The following is a 9,765-nucleotide window of genomic DNA, read 5'->3' on the forward strand; positions in this document are numbered from 1 at the left end:
TGACCTCCAAAATATCATATTCCAAGCCCTTCAATACCTCAATGTAGAAGCTGCCAGATCTTGTGTTATCTGGATTGTGTTTCCACAATATTCAAATTGTTTCTTCCTGGCTGCTTGTAATATTCTCTCCTTGGTCTGGGAATTCTGGAACCTGGCTATAATATTCCTAGGAGTTTTCTTTTGGGGATCTTTTTCAGGAGGGGATCAGTGGATTCTTTCAACCTCTATTTTGCCCTCTGGTTCTAAAACATTAGGGCAATTTTCCTTAAGCATTTCTTGGAGGATGATTTCTAGGTTCTTTCTTTGATCATGGCTTTCAGTTAGTCCAATAATTTTAAAATTATCTCTCCTGCATCTATTTTCCAGGTCAGTGGTTTTTCTCATGAGATATTTCACATTGCCTTCTATTCTTTCATTTGTTTGTATCTGTTTAACAGCATTTTGATTTCTCATCAAGTCACTAGCTTCCCTTTGCTCTATTCTAAATCTAAGGGAATGATTCTCCTCAGTGAGCTTTTGGGATTCTTTTTCCATCTGGCAAATTTGGCTTTTTAAGGCATACCTCTCCTCATTGCCTTTTTGAGCCTCTTTTGCCATTTGAGTTAGTCTGTTTTTTAAGGTGTTATTTTCCTCAGTCAGGCTGTTGAATCTCATTTCATAATTTTCTTGCATTGTTCTCATTTCTCTTCCCAATTTTTCCTCCACTTCTCTTATCTGCTTCTTAAGGTCCTCTGTGGCCTGTAACCAACTTGTATTTTCCTTTGAAGCTTTTGGTGCAGGAGTTCTGACTTCACTGTCTTCCTCCTGTTCCATTTGATACTTTTTGTCCCCAAAATAGGAGTCTAATATTGGATTCTTCTGTTTGTTTTGCTTCCTTTGCCTGGTCATGTTGCCACTCAATTACTTGACTTTCGGGCTTTTTGCCACAGTAGGACTCTCCTACCAGACAGGGAAGCTTCCATCCCAAACACTGGGGTTTTCTCAGCTGCCAGAGGTGTTAGTTGGGTGCCCTTGCTGAAGCCTCCACATGCTCTGGCAAGCTGGACACCCCAGGACCTCCACCCTAGACTGCAATCCAGATCCAAGCAGGTTAAAGCAAGAGTGCTTACCCCTCAGACTGGTTGCTTGGTCCCCTTACACTCTGCAGGCCAGGAGCTGAAGCTGCAACATTGCACTTGCTTCCCCAAGGAGTCTCAGAGGCTTCTCACCTGGGGGGCAAAAGCTGATGCACTCCCAACTATTGGGTCCCAAAGTCCACACTGCACTGACCTCTCACTTTGTCCTTAGCATCTATATGTTGATAATTCTGGACTGCCACAGCTGTTGGTGATCTGGAGTCCCTCCAGCCAGCATCTGGTCAGGCCCACCCTGAAGTTAAACCTCCAGCTCACCTGGGCCTGGGCCCAGCTCCCAGAGCGATGCGCTGGCCAATTCCTGCCAGCCTGCAGGACTGTCCTCAGCAGGAGGTTAGCTTCTCTATGTCATTTTGTGGGTTCTGTAGCTCCAAAGTTTGTTCAGAGTCCCCTTTTACATGAATTGGAGAGGGGCAGCTAGGTGGCACAACAAATAGAGCACTGGCCCTGGAATCAGGAGGACCTGAGTTCAAATCTGGCCTCAGACACTTAACACAAAAACTAGCTGTGTGACCTTGGGCAAGTCACTTAACCCCAGTTGCCCTCCAAAAGGCCAAACAAAACAAACAAACATGAATTGGGTAAGGTGGAAGCTGGAGCCACACAGAGGTCCTGTTTCTACTCTGCCATCTTGACTCCGCCCTGTATCTATAAGTTTTTAAAACCCCCCAAGCAACAGCATTGAAATTAATGGGTATTGTGTGATAAAAATCAGTGCTAAATTATAATGCAAAGTATTCAGTGCAATGAAGATTAGTTCTGTAGATATTCTGGGATATGATGGGGAAAGAGAAAAACTAGAAGAATTAAGGAAATAAAAGAAAAAGAGAAGTAAGATCAGTATTATTACAGAAAAACACAGGAACAGTTTTACAGGGCTTTAATCAAAGTCCGTTGGAGGGATACACAAATAAATGAAGAGAGAAAGTTTAAGCATGTAGGGTTTGAAAGTAAAGGGTTTAGAGTTTGGGAATGAGAGGGTTAAGGGTGGTTTTTTAGCTCTTTCAGATAAGAAGGATAAGAGAAACTTTATTTGGCTGTTCTTTATGATATGGAAAATATAAAAATATATCTGCAGCATTGAATTATTTGGGTATAGAGTATCAAAATTACATATTTTAGTCCTTATGTAGATAATATATGTTCATAATTTCATTACAATGTAATAAAGTTTATGTTTGTAATTTACATGCTTCAGAAAATCTGGGGGTGGCTAGGTGGCGCAGTGAATAGAGCACTAGCCCTGGAGTCAGGAGGACCTGAGTTCAAATCCGGCTTCAGACACTTGACATACTTACTAGCCATGTGACTTTGGGCAAGTCACTTAACCCCAACTTCCCTCCAAAAAGAAAAAAGAAAATCTTCCAGGATCCTAAAAGAGGGGTGATAAAACAACAGTGTCACTACTAGTTGTAAAGAGCCCTTGAGAAATAGAGGTTTTAAAATCTTACCATTTGATATTGTAAACCCAAACTTAATTTGATTGAAAATTTATCCCGACCTTTTTTAGAGTGAGATGTGTTTTCCTGTTAGGATAATTCCTGTTTCAATAAAGAAATGCATTTGTCATTAAAGCATAAAACTGCTAGGAAATGCATGGATCAGGAAAACCTGAATCAAACTCTGGTCTCAGAAATTTATTAGCTGTGTGATTTCATGTCTGTTTGCATCAGTTTCCTGATCTATAAAGAGGAAAATAACAATAACACCCTGTAATAGTAACAGAATTTAAAGATCCCCCTGTATTGGCTTGGTTTTTGGTTTGATTGTGTTAAAACCCAGAGCTTGTGAATCCCACTTGTGCGATGGACTTGTTGATGTGAAAAGAGAATGTTGAACTGGGAGGAGCTGGTGATGTAAATTTAGAGAGACACAAGCAAAGAGAGGGGCAGAAGAACTTTTTGGAAGCAGCATCTTGGAGGCAGAGAGAGACAGAGAGGATTGCTGAGGGCCAGTTTGAATTGCCCAGGACATTTGAGAGCTGCGACCCAGAGCTGCCAAGGACTGAGGAGACATGGCTGTTATGCTGGTACTTTGTCTGTCTGTTTTGATGTTGTTTTGCCAGATTTGTCCACTGGTGAAAGACAGTCTTGTTGTTGTAGAGGTTCTGGAACCTTGCTGTTGGTTCAGAGCTCCTGAGACTGTTCTGCAAACAGAGAGTGAATTCTTTTTGTTGTTGTTGTTTGTTTGTTTGTTTTTTAGCAATTGGGGTTAAGTAACTTGCCCAAGGTAAGTAACTTGCTCAAGGTTGCAAGGTCAGGTGTTTCTGGGTAGGTGCTAAGTGTCTGAGCGCAGGATTCGATCCCCAGGTCGTCCTGACACTGGAGCCAGTGCTCTTACTTGCTGTGCTACCTGGCCACCCCCAGAGAGTGAATTCTGTCCACAGGTGAAGGACAGTGCTGTTGTTGCAGAGGTTCTGGAACCTTGCTGTTGGTTCAGAAGCCCTGAAGAAGGATTTTCTTGTTGTATGTTTACAGAAATCCTGGAAGAGGGTTTTGCTAATGTTTTCAGGGGTCCTAGGACTATTCTGCAGACAGAGAATGAATTAATGCAGACAATGGCAATGTATCTTGTGGCTTTGCTAAGCTTTGTCTCCCCAGGAACAAAGATTGCTGAGAACTTGCCTCGGGTCAAGATGAAGAAAAGACCTCTCTTTGGGTATTAAATGCTGTGTTTAAGCTTGTTGTAACTCTGGGGTAGATTCAATTGTGATCCAAGGGTGGGAAACTTTTTACCTTTTTGTGCTCCATGATTGAACAAATGAATGTAATTTACTTTTGACTGGAAACTAATCTCCATTTGAGAAGAGGGGCTTTGTGGTTGACTAAATGAATGTACAGCCTAGGGGTGGAGTAGTACTTGGAGATTATTGAATTATACTTGGTGAATGCTGTATTTTAAATGATGCTATATTTTGATTTTCTCTGTTCTTAATTTTTCACTGAATAAAATGGAGAGCACCTATGCTGGTATTTTGAACCTTGGGAAGGTGCCTTTGCTTGGCATTACACACCCATGGACAGCATTATATGAGTGATTAATTATTGTTATTATTATTTTTAACTGAATATAATCACTCCATACTACATAACCCTATACTAGGGTTTAGATGTGATTAGTACAAAATGCCAAAGTAGATAAGATGAATGATTTTCTACGTAAGATAATTTGGAAATGTATTCAACTGAATTGATGTCACCTAACTGAAAATAAATTGTTTCATGTTTCAAGTACAAGATATTGTGTATATTATTATCATGTTTCTAACATTTTTATACTATTAACTTGGGAAACCATTATATCACAAATGCTGTTAGAAAAGAACTTCTCTTTTAATCTGGATGTTGTTGGATTATGAATTGAACTGTTAATGGAATGTGGTAAAATATTTGAAAAATATTCAATATTTAATGGGTTAGACTGACTTTGAAGTAGGTAATAATAATAATAATAATACTAATTTACTGTTGGGGAAAAAGTACCACAGACCCCTTAAGTTATCCTTATCTGTGAGGTTCTGTGGGAACTTTCTACTTGGGCTGGGTTATAAGATCTTATCATCTATGATTACCTGTTGAAGTTTGAAAAAACTAGGACCTATCACAGTCAGAGTGGAAAAATATAAGGTTTTGCTCATAGGAAAGAGTGAGTTTCATCTAACATTATTTGACTACCGCTTATGAAAAATTATAAAATTGCATCTGTTAATAAATAGTCTATATTGAAGTTACATCTTTGAGCTAACTGTAGCAGCAAGCACCCTAGCATCCCCTGGATGGCTGCTAGCACCAGTTCTTAGATCTGCTTTTCTAAAGAAAAGCAACTCAAAATGGATTAACAATCTTGCTTTAATCAAACATATGTCATTTACCTAGTTAAGGGGAAAAGGTCAGCACCCCGAACTTCAGAGAATACAGAAGTTACAAAATAATACAGAAAAAAAAAATATATATATATAAAATACAAAAAATATATACAGAAAAAAATACAGACAGAGAAACAGATCAACAGACAGGGCTTCCAGCTGTCTGACCATTACATCTATACCTAGTTAGTTATCACAGAGGGAAGCACCAACATCTGGGTTTTCAAAAACAGGGTTGGGGGGAGGGAGGTTGGAAGGGGGGGAGCTCAATGGCTGCCCAGAGTCTCATCTGGTCAAATCACACAACTCTTCTCAAAGTGAGCCCCAAAGCAAAACCTCACATCAGGGTACATATAGCCTTCTCCTGGTTCAGAGAATGTCACAGCCCTCTTGACCCACTGCCCAATCACAAAGCAACAAGGTGTGGGCATTCCTGAAAAACAAGCCTCCTGCCACAGGCTCCAGGTGACCACATTCAGCCTATTAGGGGGCAGAGTATATTTTCAAATCAGGAAGGTTCTCAGAGTCACTTAAGTCTATCAAAGGGCCAAGGGGCAGGGAAAATCTTTAGATTCCCATTCCCATAACACCAACTTGGTAATGATAGACCTTAGGTTCAAAGACTTTATTTTGTATCAGGACTGAACAAGCAGTGCAAATTAGAGGCTTGCTGTAGTCAACATTTTTCTGGAGTTTGGAGTTAACTCTCATGTATTCACTGTATGTATAAAACCCCAGGATGTGGCTATTCTTAATTTGTGAATGAAGCATAAATAAAATGTTCTTATATTTGTTCACTGTTAACTGACATGGCAATAGGAGAAAAACAATAACCTAACCCTAAGTTGTGATCAGCGAAATTTTGCCATTTGAGGTGAAATCTCATAGAACTATAATGTGACACTATTCTAAATTTTGATTTCAGGTATGATTACCTGGATTATTATGAGGCTAATACTCATTATTATTCAAAAGGCATTTTTGAATATTTTGAAATTTGAATTTCAATTCAAAAGGCATGCCATGTTTGACTCAAAGAAGAGTACAGTCTGAGAACTGCTATAGGTGGATTTCTGTCCCTGAGAAAAGGTGACGGGAAGACCGCGGTGCGGGCTAAAGTAGAATCCTCTTGACTTGGTTTCCTTGTTGATCAGGAAATTTTCCCTGATTTCTGAGCTTTGATACCTTGTGAATAATGTGGAACTTTGTTGTGAATTGGCTATTAACTATAACTCTTTTTTTTTTAAAGCAATCGGGGTTAAGTAACTTGCTCAAGGTTACACGGCCAGTTATTTCTGGGTGTGGTGCTGAGTGTCTGAGCCCGGATTTGATCCAGGTCATCCCAACACTGGAGCCGGTTCTCTTACTCGCTGAGCCACCTAGACACCCTTAACTATGACTCTTGCCTGTAATCAAACATAGTTAAGGGAATTTTTCCCTTGTTATATCAGATCAGTCTGTGCCCTTGAAGGAACAATCTTGATATTGTCATAACCATGAACCTCCTTTCCTTTCATGGCAAATTTCAATGATAAGGGCAGGTGATCAGTGGAAGTTTGTCATTATAATTATAAATCTATTGATTAATACTTAAACATTTGAGTTATGATAATAGGATACTAGTATGAAAGATTACACTATTATTAATCTGTATTTGTGGTCAATTCCATATCCTTTGTAATTAGGCAAATGAGTTATTGAACTTTAAATTCTCTTGCTAATAATTATATAGTCACATATAAAATTAGGTCCTTAATGTACCTCATTCCTTCAAGATAATATGAGGATAATATGTATATCCCAAAGCAGGATAAGGCAAGAATGTAAAAAATTCTAAATTTAATGGAGTAGTAAACTTGGGGAGACAATAAAATTAGACTCTTTTCAATATAGACAAACACACACATTATCTATGTGTGTATATGTATGTATACCTATACACATACATAAATGTGTATGCACATATACACACATTTGGAAGTCAATCATAGATATAGATATATCAACATGGATATAAATATACACATATCTATATGACTCTAGATATATTGTAGATAAATATAGAGCTATTTCTATCTACATTTGGCTTCTAAGTGTTTCTACTGGTATCTCTATCTATATATATACACATATGTATGTGTATATATATACATATACTGAGTATGTAGCAATAAATCCTCAAAAATTAGATTAAGGTTTTATATGTAAATTTGCATTAGTAATTGTAAAGAATTCAGCCTATGGATGACATTATCCATATCAGATAGAGTTTCAATAAAGATAGAAAGAGCAAGTGGAACATAAAAACTGAAATTCTCTGAGGTTTCAGGTAACTTATGGGTTCCTAATTAGTTCTTCTTCTTACTATGTTATTACTTGGGTTAGATCCATACAGTCTGATTGGTTCTTGCTACATGAACTAATTACTGGAAAGTCAATCTAATTAGATTTCACCACAGTTGTTATAAACATGTTCATGGCAAAAGGATTTAAAGAATTGGGTGTGAGGGATGGCAGGAAGGCCAGTGTGGCTAAAGCATAGAGGGGAGTAATGTTTAAGTAGACTAGAAAGATTGGAAAGGGCTAAGATGTTAAATGCCAAAGAGGATAATAATCCTATAAACAAATCATAAAATAAGCAGCTAGAATTGGGAAGACACAAGTTTGTGAATGAAAAATCTAAGAGACATAATTTCTGGGTAATTAATTATAAAATGTTGCTTTTACTATATACAATGTTCTTCTTATTCTGCTCACTTCACTCTGCATCAGTTCATCTAAGTCTTTCCAGGTTTTTCTGAAGTCTGACTGCTTATCATTAGTACATAGCACAATAGTATTCCATTACATTCATAGACCACAACTTGTTCAGCCACTCCCCAATTGATGAGCATCCCCTCAATTTCCAATTCTTGGCCACCACAAAAAGAGCTGCTATAAATATTTTTGTACACATGAGTACTGCTTTTTTTGTCTTTTTAAATTTTTTTGTGATAAGGGATGGCTTGCTAGATGAGGAAGGATATATTTTGAAATTAAGGTTATATAAAAATAAATGACCATTTAACATAAAAAAGTAAGATCATTTGTAGACAGCGGTGTAGTGTAATAGGAAAAGCAGGAGTTAGAGGCATGCATTCAAATCCATTTGATGTCTTACTAGCTGTATGACCTTCAAGGTGAAAGTCAGAGAGACATAGTTTCTTGGTAATTATTAATTATGGCTAGAAAATAATCAGCAAATCGAGGTCAGTAGTTCTCTCAGAAACCAAAGAGGAACCTTGGAGACAATTGAATGGTTAAATACCTTTGAAAAAGAGGTTGTCCCTGATGGGTGGAAATCAATTCTGATTGGTTAGCAATTAATGAGAGAATGAATGTTATAATGAGAGGTAGGTTTATTCTAACTAGGGGCTTGGGGATATGACTCTGATCATGTCACTCATGTGACAAAGAGACTCATCTCCACTCAGACCACACCCCCTTGGGCAATCTAGATTCTAGAAAAAAGGACCTTGATGGGAAATGTATCAGTTTGTTAGAGAATTTGTTATTTATTCAAATGTTCACAAGCTTAAAAAAATTTAATTCCAAGAATTGAGAACACTACTTTTTTTTTTAAAGCAATTAGGGTTAAGTAACTTGCTCAAGGTTACACAGCCAGTTATTTCTGAGTGTGGTGCTAAAGTATCTGAGCCCAGATTCGATCCCCAGGTCATCCCAACACTGGGGCTGGTGCTCTTACTTGTTGTGTTACCTGGCCACCCTGGGAACACTACTTTTAAAGAACATGAAATTAGAATGGTAATCAATAAAAGATATTTGATCAAAAGATAGTGGAGACTAAAAATAATTTAATTAAAAATAATTTGGTCAAAAACAATTAAAATTATATTAAGTATAATTCAAATAATAAACAACATACCAATATTTATGGCTTGCAAACTCAAGCATTTCTCAGAGACAAATTTATTTCCCTGCATGTTTATATTAACAAAAGAGAAGACTAATAAGCTCAATTTGTAATTGTTTTTTAAAAAGGGAAAAGTCAACAAATGAATATACCCAAAATAAGCATAAGAGAAAAAGCATTAAATCAAAGAAATTAACAGAATTAAGAAGAAAAAAATCAACTGCATAAACAAAACAAGGAGCTAGGCTTTTAAAAAGATCAGTAAAATTGATAAAGTATTAATTTGCTAACCAATATGAAGAGGAAAATAAAAAAATAAGATAAGAGAAATCACAAATGTGAGAAACCACTCTTGTGGGGATTACAGGACTTCCCAGGCAAGGTCAGGGAGTTAGCACTGTCCATTGATTCCTTGGGTGCCTTTAGGAAGATCCACATGATATATCCCTTGACATGAAAACCCCTTCTCACTAAAAGAATTCAGAAACAGAGTGGGCAGAGGAAGGCATTCATTACACTTCCCACGAGGAAGCAAGTGTGGTGTTCACTAGGAACACCCACACTGATACAGAAGCAGGAGTGAGGTTATACAATTCTGCCCTTCCTGTTAGAATTAGGGTTAGTTCAAATTCTTCAAACTCCTCACTTTATTTTCCTACATTCTCTCTTTATTCAGATTACTTAGGCTTGGTAGTGAGGATAATTGTGACCAGGGCGTGACCTCTAGGGTTTGAGCTGTTGGTCTAGCCCCCACCTTTCTAGTTCCCCCTGGGGCCAGGATGGCCTTTGTCTCAGTAAAATAAGATAAGTGAGCTTCCCCATAGCTATTGATTAATTTCCAATAACTTATGTGG

This window comes from Petaurus breviceps, unplaced genomic scaffold (genome assembly GCF_028583685.1).
Source record: "Petaurus breviceps papuanus isolate PSGF00001 unplaced genomic scaffold, PetGlider_PUasm1.0 176, whole genome shotgun sequence".
Lineage (NCBI taxonomy): Eukaryota > Metazoa > Chordata > Mammalia > Diprotodontia > Petauridae > Petaurus > Petaurus breviceps.